This window comes from Gymnoscopelus microlampas (genome assembly GCF_963454915.1).
Source record: "Gymnoscopelus microlampas genome assembly, chromosome: 12".
NCBI classification, from domain to species: domain Eukaryota; kingdom Metazoa; phylum Chordata; class Actinopteri; order Myctophiformes; family Myctophidae; genus Gymnoscopelus; species Gymnoscopelus microlampas.
The window spans coordinates 6547282-6569979 of record NC_139949.1 but is presented as its reverse complement, the minus strand read 5'-3'; the positions used below and the strand labels follow the sequence as shown (position 1 = coordinate 6569979).

The window sequence follows — 22698 nt, the reverse complement described above, 5'->3', positions numbered from 1 at the left end:
AAAATCAATGTTAATTTAACTCTGAGAGTGTACAAATGGAACCAAATGGACCCGTTAGGGTTCCATTTGTACACTCTCAGAGTTACAGACCCACAAGGGTCCATTTGGTTCCTAACTATCCTCCTTTAGCTGGGGACCCCCTGGAACCCCCTCAGGTACCCCTGGGGGTCCCCGGACCCCACTTTGAGAACCAATGGTGTAACCAACCATGTATTTGATGTGAATTGTTTTGTAGGGTTGTTCAGTAGGGTTGTTGTTCATAATTGTCACCAACAGATGGCAGCAGCGTCTTGCCTGACAATCTTTTATTTTGTACTTGTTCTTTTATGTTATGTATTCAAATGTATTGCATTTTGCATTGAAAGACTCAAAATGATTGTTGTTGTATATAATTATTTCATTTCTAACCCTCATACCTCAAACCAATTAAAGTGTCTATGCATAACCTGTTGCATGGTGTATTTATTTTCTGTTTTTTTTTCTCTTCTAGTGAAACACAGTAAATACCTTTAAAAGAGCAATGAAGAATTATATATATGAATATTTATATACATATTTGTTGAAATGATGGCCAGGCCTTTAAGATATGCACATATTTTCATGATTTTCAAAAAAAAAAAAAGAGAGAAAATTGGTAATTTAAATAAAGGCCTGAGTTTATGTTATATATTTTTGGGGCTTATTTAGCATAGTTTTTAGGTCCCATTCTGTGCAAATTGTGTTCATAAGTATGAACATTTCATCATCTCTGGCCACAATATTGCAGTAAAATAATATATAAAGAACATCCCATGAATGATACAGCTAACACCAGGAAAAAGCAAAAAATCATGCTTGTAAACCATGAAGTAAGAGGCCCAAATCCTTTCCAATATGGCTGCTGTGCATAAAGCCTATAACAGCGATTGCCAACATGTAGACCCCGGCCCACAGGTTGGGTAACAAGCGGGCCCTCAAATAAATGGCAAAACACTACGATTTTTATGATAACATGACATGAATATATTTATTTACAAACAATTTTGTGGTATTTTTAGCTAAATAGGATCTTAAGAGTATGCTATGTTAGTTCCATTGATCCAAGCCCAGAATGCAACCACTTACCTTACCTTACACTTACTGCAGAGAGTGTGTTTAAGTCATCAGCAGGTGGCAGCAACGTCTAGCCTGAGACTTTACACAAACACATTTCTGTTTTTTAAAAGCAATATAAAAAAAATTAAAGCAAATCATTCTGATTAACAGTTAAACAAAAGAATATGCACACACACACACACACACACACACACACACACACACACACACACACACACACACACACACACACACACACACACACACACACACACACACACACACACACACACACACACTCAAACGTGGCTTATCAGAAGGTTGGACATGGGGCCTGACTGTATTAATGTACATACTTACTGGATCACTTGTTTAAGGACATGGGAGGAGCTTTGTGGTGTCTGCATTAGACCTTGTGTATAAATATCTACATAAGTATTGTGTATAAGTATCTTACATAGCCAGGTACTGACTTCTCATCACTTCAAGTTACTGCTAAAAGTTTGCCATGGCAGCTAAAGGTAAGTTAACCCATCATATTATAATGTCTGAGCACAATTTGAATTCTGTTTTAAGCATCTGTGTTATTTTATATTTTAGCTACATTTATGTAATAGTGCCTTATGTCTTAATGAGATATTGTAATGTCAGAGCATATTTTGTATCATGTTTTTCAGATGGAAATTCCAGCAGGCCTTTGCAGATAAATAATCCCGGAAATAATCCCGGTCCGTATTATTTTATATTTTAGCTACATTTATGGAATAGTGCCTGATGTCTTAATGGGATATAATAATGTCAGAGCATAATTTTTATTATGTTTTTCAGATCCAGATGCTGAGCATTGGCAACCGGAACCTTGGCAATGTCCCATTTCTGACAATGATTCAGATACAGACGACCATGTGAGACGCCCCTCAACCCGTCCCAGACGCGTTCCACAGCTCTATTGTGAATGTTTTGATTGCAAGAAATAATGTTATTTTTTCCACGTTTTTATTTCTGCTTTGTGAGTCACAATGTGAACAAGCTTGTTCAACAGTTTATTTGTCATCCTGTGTAATGTAATGTTAATACATTAAATGTTTCTGGTTCTGAGCAGTCAAGATTGTGCCTTAATTACTTTTGGTAGAAGCATGAATGCATAAAATATTAATCCATTAAGACTTTATGGGAACGCAATTGTGCCATTTTAGATTTAGCTATTATGTTATACTTTGGCTATTCAAAAATGGCAGATCTACAACCTCCATGAGCTTATAGATCTGCATTTTCTTTGTAAATCTTGAACAATTGCACAAATATGTGAGTACATAGATTTTTTTTAAACATTTTTAACTCAAATCTAAAAGAGGACACCATATTGCCTTGGAAGGCCAATCACTGGATTTTTCATATCCAGTGATATGAAAACATTAGCTAATGTTTTCATATCACTGGATAATATTAATATTTTATGTCAAGGTGCTTGACAAAATTAAAACACCATTACATTATTATGAATAGTATTAACCACATGAACCCCAGATGGGGGGAACATAAGCCAAACATAGCCGATCTACAAGCTCACAACGTGTTGAGCTTGTAGATCTGCTATGTTTGGCAGAGAGGGAAAAAAGCGTCCAAGAAACGTAGGTCAGTTTTTACTGAGAATAGAGGGTTTAAGTAGGCTACATAATAATAAAATAATAACTTTATTTATATAGCACTTTTCAAAACATGAGTTACAAAATGCTGCTGAACAGCAGTTAATGTTTACGTTTTATTTTACCTTACTGATATATATTACTTTATATTACTTTCCCCGCGCCCCCCGCAAAAGAAAAGACGTGTACAGTTTTTAGCCTTTTAGAACTGAATCCAATTTAATGGAACAATAGAACACTGGTTCTCAAAGTGGGGTCCGGGGACCCCCAGGGGTACCTGAGGGGGTTCCAGGGGGTCCCAGGGATAGAAATGCCATTAAATGGGTGTCGCCTAATGCATGTAAACTGGGGGTCCTCTTGAAATTAAAATGGTTGAGAATCACTGGTAGCTGGCAGTGAAAAATCTTCTCTTATGGGGGTCCCTGGCATATGTTTTTGAAATGGGGGTCCGCGGGCTAATAAGTGTCAATTTTGGGGTCCTTGAGATGAAAAAGTTTGAGAACCACTGCAATAGAAAACAGTCAACAGTCTTTATCTTTCTAAGTATTTTGCTGCTGCAAATTCCATATTTTGAATTGGAACAATAATTATCCTTACAGGAACAACATCAATCTGAACTGCACACACTGGCTGCAGCCTCTCAAAAAACTGTATTGTATATACATAACAAACAATAAAGTAAACATTTCTTAATCTTTTCAACATATCTTACACCAGTCAATAAATAATTTGCCAAAGTGCAAAACTGTAAACAAGTCAAACAAATAAATACAAAATAAAGCAGCAGTCTCTCTGACTTTTTAAACTTTCAAATGTAAATACAATATAAAATAAAGCAGCAGTCTCTCTGACTTTTTAAACTTTGTTTTGGGTCTGAGGGGCGATCAGTTTCATCCTCTGGTGTTTCGGTCTGCGTAACATTCTTGTGCATTGTTTCGATATTCGATATTGTTTCGATATTCGATATATTTATAAGTATTGTTCTGCCCACGCAAAGTTTACAACGGACATTAATATTCTTGGGATCTTTGACACCCACATATTCAAAATAATGTCGATATTTCCAGCCATGGAAAGTGTAAACACCATCCGCCGCCATGCTGTCAGTGTTTGTGTTGGTGTGTAGTGTGTTTCTTAGGCTGCGTGCTAAAAAGAACTGATCTGCAAGCTATATAGCATCTCTGTTGACGTAGGTTGATAGCTTGTAGATCTACTCTATTTTTGCATGCTGCTACAGCTTGCCGCTAGGAGAGACGGAGAGAGTACATATTAAATGAATGAATGAGAAAAAAAAAATGACGCTCGTCATCAGTAACGAGTAACAAGGCCTTTTTTGACCGAGTAATATGGTATTATATTACTGTTTAGGCAGACTAATACCTTACTTTACTTGTTACTGGGGAAAGTAATAATATTACAGTAATATATTATTTTTAATGTCAGCAAGTACATCCAACTTGAGAGTGTACAAAAAAATGGAATGGCATATGGAAACCTTTAATTTTCAGTCTAAAAAAACACACCACTGTGAACATAGGTAAACAAACGACTCTCAAGTTTGAGTGAATGAATGAGAGAGTTATGCGTTATTCTGCATTTAATATAGTGTAGTGATTATGGTGTGAAGAGTGAAGAGTTGAAGAATTAACGCTAATGAATTTGTTTATGTTCTTTTGTGTTTGATCATACATGTGCTGTGTCTCTCTCTCTCTCAGAATATCAAAGGAACATACACTGTTGTGAATTAATGCATGATCAATAACATGTAAACACTTTATAGAAACTTTATATGAAGGCCGCTGGAAAGTAGGTAGAGCGGAGGGCCCTACATTTTCTCCCTCTCTCTGTCTCTCATCCCTGCTGAAATGATATATCTGCACCTTCACACCATAAGAGATAACCAAGGTGCAAGTTCAGAGGTTCTGTGAAATGGGGAGACGTTAAACACCCTTGAATAAAGTGACAGGAGATTTACAATTTGTAAGATCAAATCATTTATTATCCTTAAACTAAGTTTACAATTATTTCTGAGCCTATGAAACTATTAGAATGAATTATCAAACAAACAGTAAAGATACAATACCAATCAAATAACAGCGCGCTGGATACAAAAATCTCTCCCTCATCACAGAGTAATGATGCTCCAGACAGGGCGATATTTCTGCACTAAAGCATCCTTTCCCTATCCCAGCGTTACATCATAAAAACATTATCAAAAAGATCTTGATGTTGACTTCAGAGGACGAGGCTTCCTGCTGTTCTCACGCTGACTCCACACCATCGCCGTCACAGGCCTCTCCACTCCTCACCTCCCTTCGATGGTCCTACACTCCCTTCCTTTTGATTGCGATAAGCGTCTATGAACCCATTATAATTTAGCCAAAGTATATGGCATTTTTAATTTTCTATTTCCTGGCTGGGAACTAACACTCACTTCTGCTGTGTAATTTTATGTCATTTTGATATCCATATTAAAGCTTTTAGTATATTACCATAAGAGTATTACAACAAAGAATATACAATTGTTATGACCTAATATTACTTTTGAGGCATCCCTAGTGCCTGTCTTTTCAGTGAAACATTCCTCTGAAAAGGGAGTGAATGAGAGAGGGAAAGACAGGGCCTCTCTCACTATGATCTCCTCTCCTCCTTGGCAAACACACTTTCTTTGAATAAGGTTATAATGACATAGTTAAACTAAACCTTAACACTTTTAGTCATACTAATGATTGAAATATATGGTATATATACAGTACACAGTATAATAGTCTATATACCACTGTGTGGCTTCAGTGACTGAACTTAAAGCAGTTATATGTTTAAACAGCAGGATATAAACAGGAGCTTTTTACTCTTCTAAATTCCTCCATTTATGCAGTTTTCTACAGACACATTCCTTAAACTTCTAGACTTGAAATCTAATTTTCCTAACAGTCCCCCTTTTACACCTTCCCTTTGGAAGGTGTAATCTAAAAAGGGAAATTAGAAGGACCTCGTCCACCTAGATTTACAGTGTTATGTCACAAGTTGCAAATGGGTCGTCATGTGTGTCTGGGCTAGGATAAATGTCATGCACGTCATTATGGGTCTGTATATGTACTGTCCGTCATGTGGTATGAGGCTTCTCAAGTCTCTAGGCAACCCTCTAAGGTTGGCTGGATCAAAGTCAGAGTCATAGGTCGATACCTTAGTCAGAGCAAGTTGTCGGGCAGTGGAGTCATGTGAGGGGATGCTAGCTAGTGAGTGGTTTACACAACAGTGGATACGAATGGGAAGTATCCCACTGGCCACCCAAACCATCCAGGAAGAGCCCCATGAGGAGAACCAACCCCAGGGGTCGTAGCCTTCTGGTGGTGGGGTCAATGAGTCAAGAACGGCCTTGGAGTGAGCTAATAGAGAGGTTACGTTAGTAGACACATCTGGAATTAAAAAGTGGTTAAGCAACACCGTACACATTCCCCCCTGCTTTTACAGTAAGCAGGTCAAAGGTCTGTTGGTACTGCAATGAAAAAAAATTGTAATTAAAGCACACATACTCCCATGCCACTGCGAACAGCCAGAACCCCAAAAGACCCAAACTGCCCCAGTGTCCCCCTTTGCTGACTGGCTGGGGAAGAAAAAGATAGACAGACAGACAGACAGACAGACAGACAGACAGACAGACAGACAGACAGACAGACAGACAGACAAAACCTCCTGTAGGCCGACCTGGTAAATAAATCAAGCATTTCATAAAGCAAATACATCAAACACAGAATATTGCTGGGCTTCTGGGTAGGTCTCCTGTCCGTTTCCTGTGTCTGTTAAAAATAGAGGCCCTCAATGCAATTAGGTTCCGTAAACTTTGTAATACATTTTCTACACATTTTTATTATTCAGGGGCGTCCCCCTTTTAGACCTGAAAATCGCTGGTTTGTGACTTTTTCGATCTGTGGTTAGTTCAACTGGGGAATGATCAGTCACTTAAGTTAACAGATGACTGTACAACAGTTAATACAATCGCAATGCTCCCCCCCACCTTTGAATTACTGACACTATTGTAATATTGTTTTGGGCTGCTACACCTCCATCATATCTGACTAAATTATTTTTAGCCTGTATTCACTCTCAACTAAACATACGCTGCGCCATCTGCCACTTGTTAACAACATTCCTCGTTCTTATTTTTTATTATTATTATATATACTAGACCATACCCGGTCGACGCATATCCGTGGGGGGGTTATGCACACATGATCTGGCAACCCCGGAGGCGACATTGTTTGACACATAAACGCTAATAAGAAGCTGAGATTTGATGAAATTGAAAAACGAGCTTCACAGTTAAGTTCAGATGGTAATGGTCAATGACTGTGGGCAAAATCAGAGCAATTGGTCCAGCCAGTGAGGAGAACCGGGTTGTGACACCACTAAAGACAGACAGAGGTTACTAGAATTATAGTAGGATATATATATTTTAGAATGATATCATACTCAAATAGTTATGAGCCCACTGCACCTCTTTTTTTTAACTATTCATTATCGCTAATAAGGTACATGTTTTCAAACCTACTTTTTATATTCAAATTTAAAAATGTAAACAACCCAATCCTTATACTTATTATACATTTTATTTCATTACTTCTGATATTCCCTCCTACCCTACAAGGCCATTTTATAGGATTTTAATTCCACTTTTTGTCATATTTCTAAACCTCACATTCCGCACTTACTTATTGAACTTACTAGATGCCATTTAAGTCTTCAAACTCCTTTCCAACATTTAAGAAATATTTAAACACGTCTAATCTATTCCATACTATACTCCGTTGATTTAGTACTCTTTTAATTCTGAACTTTTAATAGAAATACACTAAACTAAACTACTCTGTCTGTTCATAACCTCCACTTGACCTCCCATCTAGCTGACTCACTTGACCTCCCATCTAGCTGACTCATTGTGCACTAAACCCTGAGCGTACATGCACACTTCCTTTTACTTTTTTAACTACTACCTCACTTGTAATCTTTGGTCAGGGTGCCAGTCAGTGTATAGTTGTGTACAGTGTGAGTTTTCTCTGTACAACAATGTATCTGCTAATGGTCATATTCTACAGTGTGGTTGCAGGAGAGTTTTTCCATTCTGTTCTGTGGACTTTAATGTTAAAAACATAATACATCAGTAGGCTACTTGTCTCTCTCCCCCTTAAAAAACAAAAAAAATGTGTTTTTTCTTGTTTTTTTCTAAACATACAACTAAAGGTGCACTCTGCCCTACTTTGGCCATTCAATAATTTAATTACCAACTTGCCAGAGGAAAATTTGCTTTCACATGCTTGGGCCAGAGAGCCTGGTTTGACATCTTCCAGTGGCTCGGTAAATGGTCACATGGCAGCACTCCTCCTCCTGCCAGAAGACAAATGTACACATGTAAACAGTTTATGTTTTCCAGAGCACCCCCAAATGCCCAGTCGATACAGTTCCTTCTCCTGCACGTGTCGCATGTGCATTGTTTATATCCCAGGTCGCATAGACTGACCCCTTCCCGCCTGTAATATCACGTCCAAGAGCTGCAGACAGTGTCACTTCATGTGAAAAGGCAAATTGTCCAGACCATAAACCTCGTGGACCCCTCGGATGTGAACGCAATTATCCTCAGCATTCGGGTTATTTACTTTGAAAAATGGCAGTTATTATAGTGGGGCAGTTTAGCAGTTATAACGTTATTAACATTTATTCCCCAAAAAGTTTTGCTTCATGTGTGTGACATGCTGTTGTCGTGCGTATGGTTTCGTATGTGTACTGCCACTTAAGCAACTGTGTGTTGTGTGTGTCCGTGCGTGCATGCACTCTGACCTCTCTCCTACTCTGTCATACTCTCTTCTAATCACTTTTCTCTGCCTTCTATGCTGGTCCTGCTTAACCCTGTAACCTTCCTCCCCCTGCCTTAACACCCCTATAACTGGTCTGTTCCATTCTGCCTCATCTAAAAATTTTGCTGGCTCTGACCACCGTGTGTTTGCTCCCTTCTGGGTTGTATGCAATCACGGGCGAAGTGCCCCATACCATTGCAGTTAAAACATCTGACTTGGGACATGTCACGGGGACCCCTATAACCTCTTCTATAGTCCCCCTGCTGATAAGTGTTATTCCGCTGTTGTACCCAATTTTGTTGCATTTCCAACATTTGTTGCATTTGCTCAAATGAAAACATGTGTGTGGACTGTACCGGCTGTCCGGAGGTGGGTGTGGGTGCCACCGGCATCACAGGCTGTGTAGGCACTACGTTAAGAGCAGGCACATTCTTTTTGGCATTCTTTTTGGTCGTACTAAGCTGCTGTTCTACTTGTTGTATTTGTAATCTGAGAAGCCTTTTCTTCAGCTCAGCAATTTCCGCCATGTCACCTTTTTCTTTTAGGAATCTAACACAGCAGGGGACTATGGTACTGCTATTACTTCTGTACAAACAGCGTTTGACCACTCCCTAGTGAATGGCACAGTATTTCTTATACAACTGGTCTTCCGCAGTAATCTGTAACAAAACGGCTGGATGTGGCACTTATGATTCTCACTGAAAATGCCAATGTTTATGAACCCCCACGTTACAATCTATATAAGATAAAACATGAGACTATTCAGTTAAACACATTATAGCAGTGATTTATTACTGGGGAGTTTTCTGCCTGTGTGTGTGTGGGCGGCACCAGTACCCAAATCCTGTACTCTCTTCTCCCTTTTGTGAACCTCCAAATGGCAGTGCGAGGATTAAAGTGATATACTACTGGGGCTTAACTGTGAGTCTACATGCGTGTGCGTATATGTCAGTAGTGAACAAAAAGTATAATTATCACAATGAAGAGGTGTACTACAGCCAACCTAGAGCATAAACTTTAGAAGTACAAACAGGCTTGGCCTCAAAATGTTTTAAAAGTACCACAAACAAAAGTACTGAATGTGTGGAAACCACAGATCAAAGCAGTATGTCGTTAATCTTCAATGACAAGCCAACCAGCCGCACAGAGAAAGCAGCGGCCGTGCACGTTTTAGTGTTTATTCTACAAATCGCTATAAGTGGCCAAAATACATAAAACACACACAGTTCCTAGCGCCCAAAACCGTACTATGTAGGAAAATTATTTAGGGGTTTCCAAAAAAACGTCTTCACACTTTTTGCTTTTGTTGTCCTACACACTTCTTTCCTTTTTTCTTTTTCCTCCCAACTTTCTAATTTTTATTGTAAAAGTCTCTAGGAGCAGCCAGAATGCACAAATAGCACACACTTCTTAGCGCAATGAACTGTAGTATGTTATACAATGATTTAACAGTGAACTAGAAAGAGATAGACAGAAGAGATGCGACAATTGATTGATTGTCGCGAGTACACACCACCCAGCTTTTCCCCAATACAAACTCACATAGCGCGGCGCGCTATGTGAGGAATCCACCCACACAATAAATGTCAAGACTATATCTGTTATATTTCGGCAGTTTATCTCGGCAGCTATACTGTAAACTGATTTATGTCGGCAGTTATAATACTGTAATATCGCGGCAGGTATCTGTTATATTTCGGCAGTTTATCTCGGCAGCTATACTGTAAACTGATTTATGTCGGCAGTTATAATACTGTAATATCGTGGCAGGTATCTGTTATATTTCGGCAGTTTATCTCGGCAGCTATACTGTAAACTGATTTATGTCGGCAGTTGTCGGTTTAACCGCACTTTGTGTGACAACAAGATACTGGATCACTGTAAATGCTGCACTAGTGCGTTAAAATAACTGAGTTTACCTGGTAAATGTCTCTTCCCATAAATAACAGTCTTCCCTCAAACTCCCCAAGTCCGATTTTGCACAGTTAAAACACACAGCTTAATGACAATTCATTCACACCGCTAAATTTGGTTATACATCAATGTCCTACAATCGCTAAATTTATCTCCAATGCTTTGGGATTACGACAATTGCTTATCTCAGTCAAACAAACTCAGGTTAGAGTGATCAATCACTGAATTCGACGAAGCAGGTTTCAGCAAACCTTATAACTTAAACCTCCGGAGGCAAGTTTGTCCGACCAGAAAGCAACGTCGCGACCGACAGCTGAAATGATGTTCAGGCGGTCAACCTGCCAAGGATGCCGTCCCCCCAACAGAACGGGCCGTGGGGGTCACCAATTGAAATGATATATCTGCACCTTCACACCATAAGAGATAACCAAGGTGCAAGTTCAGAGGTTCTGTGAAATGGGGAGACGTTAAACACCCTTGAATAAAGTGACAGGAGATTTACAATTTGTAAGATCAAATCATTTATTATCCTTAAACTAAGTTTACAATTATTTCTGAGCCTATGAAACTATTAGAATGAATTATCAAACAAACAGTAAAGATACAATACCAATCAAATAACAGCGCGCTGGATACAAAAATCTCTCCCTCATCACAGAGTAATGATGCTCCAGACAGGGCGATATTTCTGCACTAAAGCATCCTTTCCCTATCCCAGCGTTACATCATAAAAACATTATCAAAAAGATCTTGATGTTGACTTCAGAGGACGAGGCTTCCTGCTGTTCTCACGCTGACTCCACACCATCGCCGTCACAGGCCTCTCCACTCCTCACCTCCCTTCGATGGTCCTACACTCCCTTCCTTTTGATTGCGATAAGCGTCTATGAACCCATTATAATTTAGCCAAAGTATATGGCATTTTTAATTTTCTATTTCCTGGCTGGGAACTAACACTCACTTCTGCTGTGTAATTTTATGTCATTTTGATATCCATATTAAAGCTTTTAGTATATTACCATAAGAGTATTACAACAAAGAATATACAATTGTTATGACCTAATATTACTTTTGAGGCATCCCTAGTGCCTGTCTTTTCAGTGAAACATTCCTCTGAAAAGGGAGTGAATGAGAGAGGGAAAGACAGGGCCTCTCTCACTATGATCTCCTCTCCTCCTTGGCAAACACACTTTCTTTGAATAAGGTTATAATGACATAGTTAAACTAAACCTTAACACTTTTAGTCATACTAATGATTGAAATATATGGTATATATACAGTACACAGTATAATAGTCTATATACCACTGTGTGGCTTCAGTGACTGAACTTAAAGCAGTTATATGTTTAAACAGCAGGATATAAACAGGAGCTTTTTACTCTTCTAAATTCCTCCATTTATGCAGTTTTCTACAGACACATTCCTTAAACTTCTAGACTTGAAATCTAATTTTCCTAACACTGCTCCACTAAATAGGGACATTCCTAAGCTGGTAGTGGACAGAGGAGGAAGGGGGGGCCAGAGGTGCAATAAGCGCCAGTCTTCCAACCTGTTAGTTGATCTAATGACTGACCTTTTAGGTTGTTATAAAGTCTCTGACTTTGACCATTAGACTTGCAGGGCTTCTTGGGGCTGGTCATGACCAGACCTATCTTCTACTACCCAGGCTGTGCTGTGAATCCTTTTATGTCTGCTAATAAACTCAAAGCTAAACGATGAAGTCGTGGTTCGGTCTTCTCTCTCTGCACGCACTCCACAATCTCATAACAACACATACCAAAGGGTGTGTGTGTGTGTGTGTGTGTGTGTGTGTGTGTGTGTGTGTGTGTGTGTGTGTGTGTGTGTGTGTGTGTGTGTGTGTGTGTGTGTGTGTGTGTGTGTGTGTGTGTGTGTGTGTGTGTGTGTGTGTGTCTGAACAGCAGCATCTGTATTCGTACTGTACCTCCCTGTGTTCCATGTGTGTGTGTGTGTGTGTGTGTGTGTGTGTGTGTGTGTGTGTGTGTGTGTGTGTGTGTGTGTGTGTGTGTGTGTGTGTGTGTGTGTGTGTGTGTGTGGGTAGACAACATGAGTTGTGTGTTTGAATGATAAAGGTCAAATTATTTTACCAAATGTGCATGAACTCCCATCAGAAGGCTCATGTTGTCTTTCCTGTATGTTATCTTTTTAATTGATTTACCCACCTTCGGAGAGGCCCTGTCCCACACTCCCACACACACACACACACACACACACACACACACACACACACACACACACACACACACACACACACACACACACACACACACACACACACAGGCGACAACTCAATTCAAGTGGAAGAGAAGACTTTAGGCCTATAGGCCTATAAATTGTGCCTATAAATTGTGCTTTAAACTATAACATTAGTTAAAAAAAACTATATAAAGTTACATATCATGTTTTTAAATATCATAACGTTACAAAACGATACACCGTGTTGTTCTTTTTACTGTTTGTTAAGTAAGCCTGTCATAGCCATAACTGCATATTTTTGAAGGAAGCTGCAGTACATATTTCTGTAAGAGAAGCACTTCTCTCTGTAACTTTGCATTTTCGATCAGTATTAGATTCTTCTCTTTCTCCAATTCCAGTACATCAAAATGATAATCATGTGTGTACTTTTACTGCCTCATAATTGGCTCTTTGAGCAAGAGGCTAAAAAAGTGTAAAAGTTCACACAGCACAACTTATCTTTTTTTTTGGCTTCTCTGTGATTCATTACTTTTAAGGCCTAATAAAAAAGGCCATAGTCGTCCATCACAGCATCAATGTTCCATGCTTCTCACGACATGTGTGTGTGTGTGTGTGTGTGTGTGTGTGTGTGTGTGTGAGTGTGTGTGTGTGTGTGTGTGTGTGTGTGTGTGTGTGTGTGTGTGTGTGTGTGTGTGTGTGTGTGTGTGTGTGTGTGTGTGTGTGTGTGTGTGTGTGTGTGTGTAGGTAGACAACATGAGTTGTGTGTTTGAATGGTAAAGGTCAAATTATTTTACCAAATGTGCATGAACTCCCATCAGAAGGCTCATGTTGTCTTTCCTGTATATTATCTTTTTAATTGATTTAGCCACCATGGGAGAGGCAAGGTAGACAACATGAGTTGTGTGTTTGAATGGCAAAGGTCAAATTATTTTACCAAATGCATTAACTCCCATCAGAGGGCCCATGTTGGTTCATGATTAGTAAGTAGCTCTGCGGGTGCGTGAACTTCACCTGGGGAAGATACATTCCTGTTGATTTTACGCACAAAGGCCATGAGCATGCAACGGTCATAGACCAGGGTCTTGATTGAGATCTCCCCTAGTGAGATAAGCTCATTCATGAGAGTTAGGTCAGCACGAACCTCCAAGTATAAGTCCATCTGAAGCCTGTTTGAGTACCACTCTGGAGCGTGCATATCGAGCCTTGAGCGGATAGCCTGTAGCAATACATTGGCAGCTTTAACAGGCTTTGTAAGGTTGCAACCGCTGGGGACTTTTGTTAGAAGAGCCTTGATCTCACTTAAGTCCAAGAGGCACGATTCCGATATGGTCTTTGGCACCATCAGTTGAATTCTTTCTTCCATTCGGGCCCCGTAGGCCAAGGCCTCTGACCAGGGCTCTGGTCCCTCTGCACCAGGTCTGCTACTTGTCAGCGTCAAAAACTCAATCAGGGGGAGATCGCAACGCACCTTCGCGTTCAGATCTCGCCACACCTGCATGTAACGAAAGTACAGAATCTCATATGACCTTATGAAGTGCCTCAAGGCTTCGGAGTCTGAAAAATGACACTTGAGTGCTTCTGTCACAGAGAGCACGTCCTGTTCCGATGAGGGTTCTGCACTGCAAGCGACATTCGCCAGTGTGCTTGTGGATATGGCCAGAATTTCACTTACAAAATCTTTACGTCCCAGTGCGGCCTCCACAATGTGCTTAAGGTGCTTGTTGCCACCGTGGTCTGTCTTCAGCGAAGGGAATCGCTCCAGGACTGATCTGAAGCCTAAAATAAATTCTTGCAATGCGTGGGCATAGCGGAATAATGTTCGATCGTATTGGTCCACAGCAGCGTTGAACTGGGCTGCATGTTTGTCACACTCTGGGCATATTTTTCCCCCGAGTATGGGAGGGTTTTGCACTGCTGCTTGCTCATCATTTCTCTCATAACACCAGCGGACAACCCTATGGCGTAGGTGGTAAGAGTGGTTCGTCGAGTTTTCGGCCAAGGCTGGTTCTTCCGACATCTCGTCATCTTCCGACATCTCGTCTTCACTCTGGGAAACATCCAACTCAACGTTTTCGCTTGAGATACTATTATTCTCTTCCAAGTACGAGCACATACTGTTCACTGTTGAGGAAGACAATACTAGATCAGCATAATTCATCGTATCCCCCCCCAGAGATCCATTATTGGGCTCCACAGAACTAAAGATGTTACTGTACACTTGACTGAGCATATCAAATACTAATTCTCCATTATTCTGAAAAAGCAAAACATTATCAGATCTCTGTCCAGAATCTTCACTCCAGAAAGAAAATGCCATGGCAGAGCCAACTTGGCTATCGAAGCCCGATGTGGCCATACAGCTAATTAATACGCTTCCGCTGGATCCATGCAACTATGGATTTGCACACATTTTCACGATTTAAAAAAAAATAGCAGATCTGCAAGCTATGAGCTTTTTTTTTTAAATGTTGGGAAACATTTTGCCAACATTTACACATGACACAGATGCTTTCCAGGTCTTAGAATAGAGTTAAATCAAAATATTTGCACACATTTTCACGATTTTTCAAAAAAATAGCAGATCCACAAGCTTACAGCATGTAGATCTTGTAGTTAGATTGTTGTCTTGCTCTTTTTTTGTGTAAATCCTCAATATTCTGATATTCTCTACAAGCTCATAGCACGGCACCGAGTGCCGCGCTACGAGCTTGTAGATCTGCTATTTTTGAAAAATCATGAAAATATGAAAATATGGGGTTTCCACCCCTGACTGAGAGGTGGGGGCTTACACACACACACACACACACACACACACACACACACACACACACACACACACACACACACACACACACACACACACACACACACACACACACACACACACACTGTGCTCCCGTTTTCATCACAGTATTAACTTGACAGTTGCTTCTCTCAAACATGTTCTGCAGCTCATTTACAAGGAGGCCTGTGACGTATGCAAGTGCAGCAAATATGTACAAGAAGGAAAAAAAAGGGAATGCCTTTTTGCAAGCTGCCTTTCATCACCTACAAATGCAGAGAAAACATGCTGCAGCAACTAACTTTGTAGATGCTGCATATGTCTTCAAAGAAACAGATCCAAAAAAGGGGATAACCTGTTTGACCCAAGCTATTGAAGCCTACACTGACATGGGGTGGTTCACCAACGCAGCCATAATTCACATCTCCATTGCTGCAATATATGAGACCAAGCTGGTTGAAGTTGATAAGGCTATTGGTCATTATGAACAGGCAGCAGACTATTACAAGAGAGAAGGTTACACCCGCAGTGCAAACAAGTGCCTAGTCAAAGTTGCAACCTATGCAGCTCAGCTGGAGCAGTACCCAAAAGCCATTGAGATGTATGAACATCTTGGAACCCATGCAATGAAAAGTACACTGCCTTATTACATGGCAAAAGATCACTTCTTCAAAGCAGCGCTCTGTCACTTCTGTGTACATATGCTGAATGCAAAACTTGCGGTACAGAAGTATGAAGAAATGTTTCCAGCCTTTTCACGTTCTCGAGAATGCAAGCTGTTGAAGAAACTTCTATATGCCTTTGAGGAACGAAATGTTGACATGTATACCGATTCGGTGAAGGAATTTGACGATATCTCCAAACTGGACAATTGTCTCTCTGCCATGCTACTAAAAATTAAGAGAACCATACAGAATGACACAGACCTGTTGACACAGACCTGCTTTGACCCCCACAGGGGCTTCAAGAGGGGGGGAGAGGGAGAGAGAGAGAGAGGGGGAGAGAGAGAGGGAGAGAGAGAGAGAGAGGGAGGGAGTTTTTATTAACTCAACTTATCATGACCAGATTATTTTTTATGTCTTCTGACTTGCCTGTAGCTCTCCTGTGACCACTGTAAAACAAGTCACTTTGTTCTGGTCAAAACCTGCTTGGTAATTTGCACGTGTGACTGCCATTGTTTCCCTTACTGTTTTTCAATGAGCTTTCTGTTCTGAAATGCTGCCCTTGTTAATGTATCTCTTGTCCAATGCACCCCTTTGTGTCCCTTTGTGTCCAATGCACCCCAGTGTGTAATTCAACTACCTGGAGGAACCCTGAAAACTGCCTGATCCACCAGACAGTACTCAATAGTTCTATGTTCTGAATCGTTTTAATTTTATTTTTGTTTAATTTCTTTTTAATTTGGTCCTTTTTGACCAAATTAATGTCTATCCTACACTGTCTCCCTCTCAGCCCTCCTACTGTTTGTCTCTCCTGCTGTCCCTCCTACTGTCTGTCTGTCTGTCTGTCTGTCTGTCTCTCCTACACTGACTCCCTCTCAGCTGTCCTACTGTCTGTCTCTCCTCCTGTGCAACTCTGGCGGTGCATCTGAGAGGAGTGCTGAAGAGACCCTTTCACGCTTCTGTGGCAGTGGGACACGAGCTGTACTGCTTTGGAGGGGACATTTATAAGCATTTCAGTTAATCTGAGTTTGTTTACTGTACATCAACCCTTCTTGTTAGCACTTACTGAATGTAAAGGACAAGTCATTGCTAAAGTTACAGTAATATTTTATGTGTGTGTCTGTGTGTGTTCATCCAGTATGTTTCAGCCAAACATGTATACATTGGGGGAGAAAATCACCTAAAGAATGACAAGAACAATGATAAGTAAAACACTTGTTTTATTTTTTTATCATGAGCAAACAATTGTAATCCTGTCCTTAAAGGTATCTATTTTATGTTGTCATTTTGAGTTTAATACATAAATAACAAAGAAAACATCATTCAACTTGTGCCTGTTTCTTTTGTTGATGTGTCTATTTCTCACAAGTACAGACATTTGATATCAAGACTGAGAGAAGACAGAGAGATTGTGTGTTTTCTTTCTGTCTCTCTTCAGACTAAAACAAAGTGTTATGTGTTTTCAATGTATAGGTCAAACTCAGTTCATGACTTTGTCAGAATAACTTTTTGTACCATTGTCAAATACAATCAGTTTGACCTTTGTGGTATCTTGAGTCTGGCCTTGGAGAGGATGGTGGCTATGAAAATGAGCGAGTCAGTCAGGCAAAAATGAGGTTACAATAAAAATAGGGTTTATTGAAGAAAAAGAGTACATCCTAGCAAGGTTCTCGTGGTAAGGCTCTGGGGCTATTGTCCTGTCTGAGGTACTTATATGTTGGTTGTTCATGTATGTGTATGTATGTGCTCTCACTGTCCACATGTGTGGGGGGTAAGATGTCCGTGCGTGAGGAAGAGGCGCATACATGTGTGAGTGAGTGTGTGTGTATTAGACAAACGTGCATGGATGAAGATAGCAGTATTTGTCCCTTTAAGGCCTTGGAGTAAGCCTGTGCGTGCATACATGTGTCACGTGCATGTATGTACTCTTAATGTAAACCATGTGGTGCCAGGTGTCATTTGTCTGTTTTATGGGTGAATCTGTGTGTGTGTGTGTGTGTCCTGTTATGATCCGGCTCCCAGACCACAACAAAGAAGGGAAACAGGCAAGGGATAAATGCAAAAATGTATGATTTTATTAAATAGAATAATAATTTAAAGAGTTAAAGCAAATGTCTCCAACAAAAACCTGGCAGGGAAACTAAACTGCCATACAAACTAAGGGACTGAATCAAACAAACAATATGCTCTGTGTGGCCATGCTCGAAAATGGCTTTTATGACCTGTGAGTGTGTATGTTTGTTTGTTGAAAATAAGTTAAAATAAAAAATATACAAAACCCCTATTTTCAAGACAGCCTAGACAAAAAACCTATGAGAGTTACAGTGCAGCTGCTATATTTAAAGTCAAAGTACTCAAAGTATCACAGAAACAGAGAGGTACTTAGAAAGTACCCAAAGTAATGAGTACAAAAAGTAATCCATACTAGAGTAGTTGAGGTACTTGAACATTGAAATAGGCACACCTGATTGGTTAGCAGCTACACAGCAGTGTTTTGTTAAGTTTATGGCCCACAAGAGACACAGGGAGCCTCATATTTCCCCAGTGCGGAATGCACACATATCAATGGGGGAAGGTTAAGACACACACACACCCCCCCACACACACACACCCCCCCACACCCCCCCACACACACACACACACACACACACACACACACACACACACACACACACACACACACACACACACACACACACACACACTCCCTTTGGTATGTGTAGTAAAAAAAAGGCATGCAATTGCTTACAATGAAACAGTAAACAATGAAGTGTGCGGTGGTTTACTTGCAACCAGGAAGGTTTGGGGCGAGGGAAGCCCACTGGATGAGCTGATGCGTCAGTCTAACACTGACGTGACAAAATTGTTGTCGCCATATGCCCCTGAAGCCCTGGTCAAGGGTTTGGCTCTTGTCTCTGGAGGTGGTGGATACAATAATATACCCGATCTTACCAAAAAAGCAGCCTCAGATTTGGTGAAGGATCCAAGCAACTCACTCAAACAGGCTTCAGATGACTAGGGGAGATCTCAATCAAGACCCTGGTCTATGACCGTTGCATGCTCATGGCCTTTGTGCGTAAAATCAACAGGAATGTATCTTCCCCAGGTGTTGAAGCTAGCTAGCTCAGAGAGCCTATGAAAAATTTTGTACAGGCACTTATCACATAAGGGAGAGGTATTGGGATATATGGCATGAAGCCTTGACTTTGAATAGTGTAGTCTGTGCACAACTTTGAACTGAACCAGGGTGTGTCTGGCATTTATAGAACTGGAATGAATTTCACCCAAAATTGACTCCCAAAGATCTTCCGAAATTGTAATATCCAAATCCCTCTCCCAGTCGCACCTAGATTTATCACTGGAAACAACATCAGAAGCCTGTAGAATGTCATAGAAAGAGGAAACTGAACCCATAAAACCAGGTGTAAGCTGAAGAATACTGTCTAGTATATTGTGCCAACTCAGGCAACAAGTGTTTGGAGTTTCCAGAACTTCCTACAGTAAAACATCACAAATTACAGTCCAGACTTTGAAGGCCACGTGGATCAACTTCTGCAACTTCAATCAGCACTACCAAGGTGTGCTTCAACTGAGTTTACCAAATGAAATCGTTTGACCTACACTCACACTAGTTTGTCATAATACTTCTGGTATTCTGTCAGAATACCTCAAATCCAAATGAACTAATTTTGCCCTGAACTGAATTTGACCTGAAGACACATTTAGAGAGAGACACTTCACATTCAGAGAGAACAGACAGAGAGATACTGTAGACAGTCTCACGCTAGACGTTGCTGCCATCTGCTGATGAAAAGTACGAACAACAAATAGAACTATACAGAGAATAAATAGGCCATAAGTATTTGCTTGTCTTATTACAGATATGGGTTAGTTAGTATAGTGCAGAGGACTAGAATAACAATTATTCAATTATCGCTATATGATTTTAAGATCAGTTGTTTGTTGAAATATATACAACAACAACAACAACAGTATAAGTATAAAATTATTGGTATCAAAATGTACCAAAAGTAAAAGTACTACAATGTTTGAAAATAGTAGATCTACAAGCCCACAACATTGTGAGCTTGTAGATCGGCTATTTTCAAATAGCCTAGGTATAACATAGGGCTAAATTGGTTAATGTATGTTTTATAGTGTAATTTATATCTGCAAAGTAAATAGTAACAAAAGTTGAGCGATATGAGCTTGTAGATCTGCTATTTTCAAATAGCCATAGTATAAAATGTGGTTAAAGTGGTTAAAATGATTGTGACGCCATATTAACAGGTTTTGCTGGGGACCCCCTGGTACCCCCTCAAGGATCCCTGGGGGTCCCCGGATCCCACTTTGAGAACCAATGCTTTACACCACTGTATGAGCCATTGTACAATTGTGCTGAAAGTGTTGTGCTTCAACTCAGGCAAGTGTTTGGAGTTTCCAGAACTTCCTACAGTAAAACATCACAAATTACAGTCCAGACTTTGAAGGCCACGTGGATCAACTTCTGCAACTTCAATCAGCACTACCAAGGTGTGCTTCAACTGAGTTTACCAAATGAAATCGTTTGACCTACACTCACACTAGTTTGTCATAATACTTCTGGTATTCTGTCAGAATACCTCAAATCCAAATGAACTAATTTTGCCCTGAACTGAATTTGACCTGAAGACACATTTAGAGAGAGACAAATCACATTCAGAGAGAACAGACAGAGAGATACTGTAGACAGTCTCACGCTAGACGTTGCTGCCATCTGCTGATGAAAAGTACGAACAACAAATAGAACTATACAGAGAATAAATAGGCCATAAGTATTTGCTTGTCTTATTACAGATATGGGTTAGTTAGTATAGTGCAGAGAGAAAACATACTGCTTCCAGACAGAGAGAAAACAGAAAACTCCAAACACTCGTTGCCTCTTCACAGTAAACCAAAGTGTTGTAAACAAATGAGTAAACCTGTGTATTTTCATGTGTGTGTCTGTGTGTGTTCATCCAGTATGTTTCAGCCAAACATGTATACATGGGGGGAGAAAATCCCCTAAGAATGACAAGAACAATGAATAGATAAGTAAAACACTTGTTTTATTTTTTTTTATTACAATGAGAAAACAATTGTAATCCTGTCCTTAAAGGGAGATCCAACTAATTTTGGAAACATATGACTGTGGGAGCCACAGCACTCCTGGGTTCTGACAGAGATAAGAAGACAGAGATTTCCATGTGATGGTTGAAGAGGACCTAGACAAATGTTCTCCTCCCTCTGCTACCACCTGACTCAATCATGTCCTCCCCATCTCCTACCCCATGCCTCCGATCCTTATGCCTCCGATCCCAAAGGATTGTAGCCTCATGGAATGGGTCAAACTCCTCCGGATCTTCCTCTGGATGATCCCCCTCCGTAATGATTTCTAAGCCTCCTCCTCTCTTTTCCTCATATCCTTCTCCGTCTCCCTCCAAATGTAACAGTTCAGAGGCCATGGCCTCTTTCTTGCTGTTAACTTTCGGCAACAGCAATCCCTTTTCCATCAAGTCAATGTACTGGGTTTGAGTGGGAGATGATGACACTAAGTCCAGAATAGACTCAAAAACATTGTCCACCATAGAGTCCACGACTTGCTCTACCACAGATTTGGTAGATGCATTGGTCTCCTGAAAATTCTCAAAATCACTCATTGTGTCCTTTCAGTTGCAGGATAATCTTGACTAAGGTTATTGGTGGATTAAGGCTGGTAGTTGTCCTCTTATCTCTTTTATTTTCTTCTTCTTCTCTTTCTGAAGCTTACAAGCAAACTGTCTGTCTGAGGGTTAGGGGTTGTCTGGTTAGTCTCTTTTCTTCCTCCACTCCTTTTTTGACGTTTTATTTAAGTTTTTACAAGAAACAGCGCCCCAAGTGGTTTGCAACGATAATACAACTTCCTGTTCTTCTGATCCCATTTGCCCAGCTGAAACTCATTATCAAACCCTAGCAGCTGCAGGTGGTATTGCTGCTGATTACCAATGTAACTATGAATTACGTAAACAATAGGAATATATCTGTTATTTCCCCTCTGTAAACCCTGGTTAGGGTTAGGGTTAGCACATGCCACACACACACACACACACACACACACACACACACACACACACACACACACACAGCTTTTGCGATGCAGGCTGACATGCCGCTCGCTCGCAGTAGCACGTTTGTGCTTGATTTGTCGTTCTATCAGCACTTTGTGTTTGGTTGTTGCAGATGAACTCACCTATTGATGCTGCAGAGGTTGAAAGAAAGAGTTTGACAAACTTCTAGCCTTAATTGTTACAAGTCTATACCGATGACCGTCTTGATCCAAGCTACCGCACTTCCACAGTACAACAATGTTTAAGTCAGAGGAGCATGTTTGGCCAAAACCTGCCATTAATCCACGTGTTGTTTATATTCGTCTCACCGGTACGCATGCACGCGCACGTGTTAAATAGATCGATATTGTGATAGTAATCATTACTATAGAGTGTTTGTTCAGTAACAGTGTTAAATAGCTCTTTATTGTGATAGTAATCATTATACCA

The 22698-nt window shown here is 40.3% G+C and overlaps 1 protein-coding gene and 1 pseudogene across 2 annotated transcripts in view; both read left to right on the top strand.

The window, feature by feature from the left end:
• LOC311057549 (uncharacterized protein) overlaps positions 1-22698 on the top strand; it is a 432057-nt gene that overhangs the window by 155805 nt on the left and 253554 nt on the right. The gene's annotated exons all lie outside the window — the stretch shown is intronic.
• LOC311056718 (alpha-soluble NSF attachment protein-like) lies at positions 15016-16775 on the top strand (annotated as a pseudogene). Its single transcript has 3 exons — positions 15016-15048; positions 15652-16410; positions 16769-16775. The product of its transcript is annotated as an alpha-soluble NSF attachment protein-like (transcript).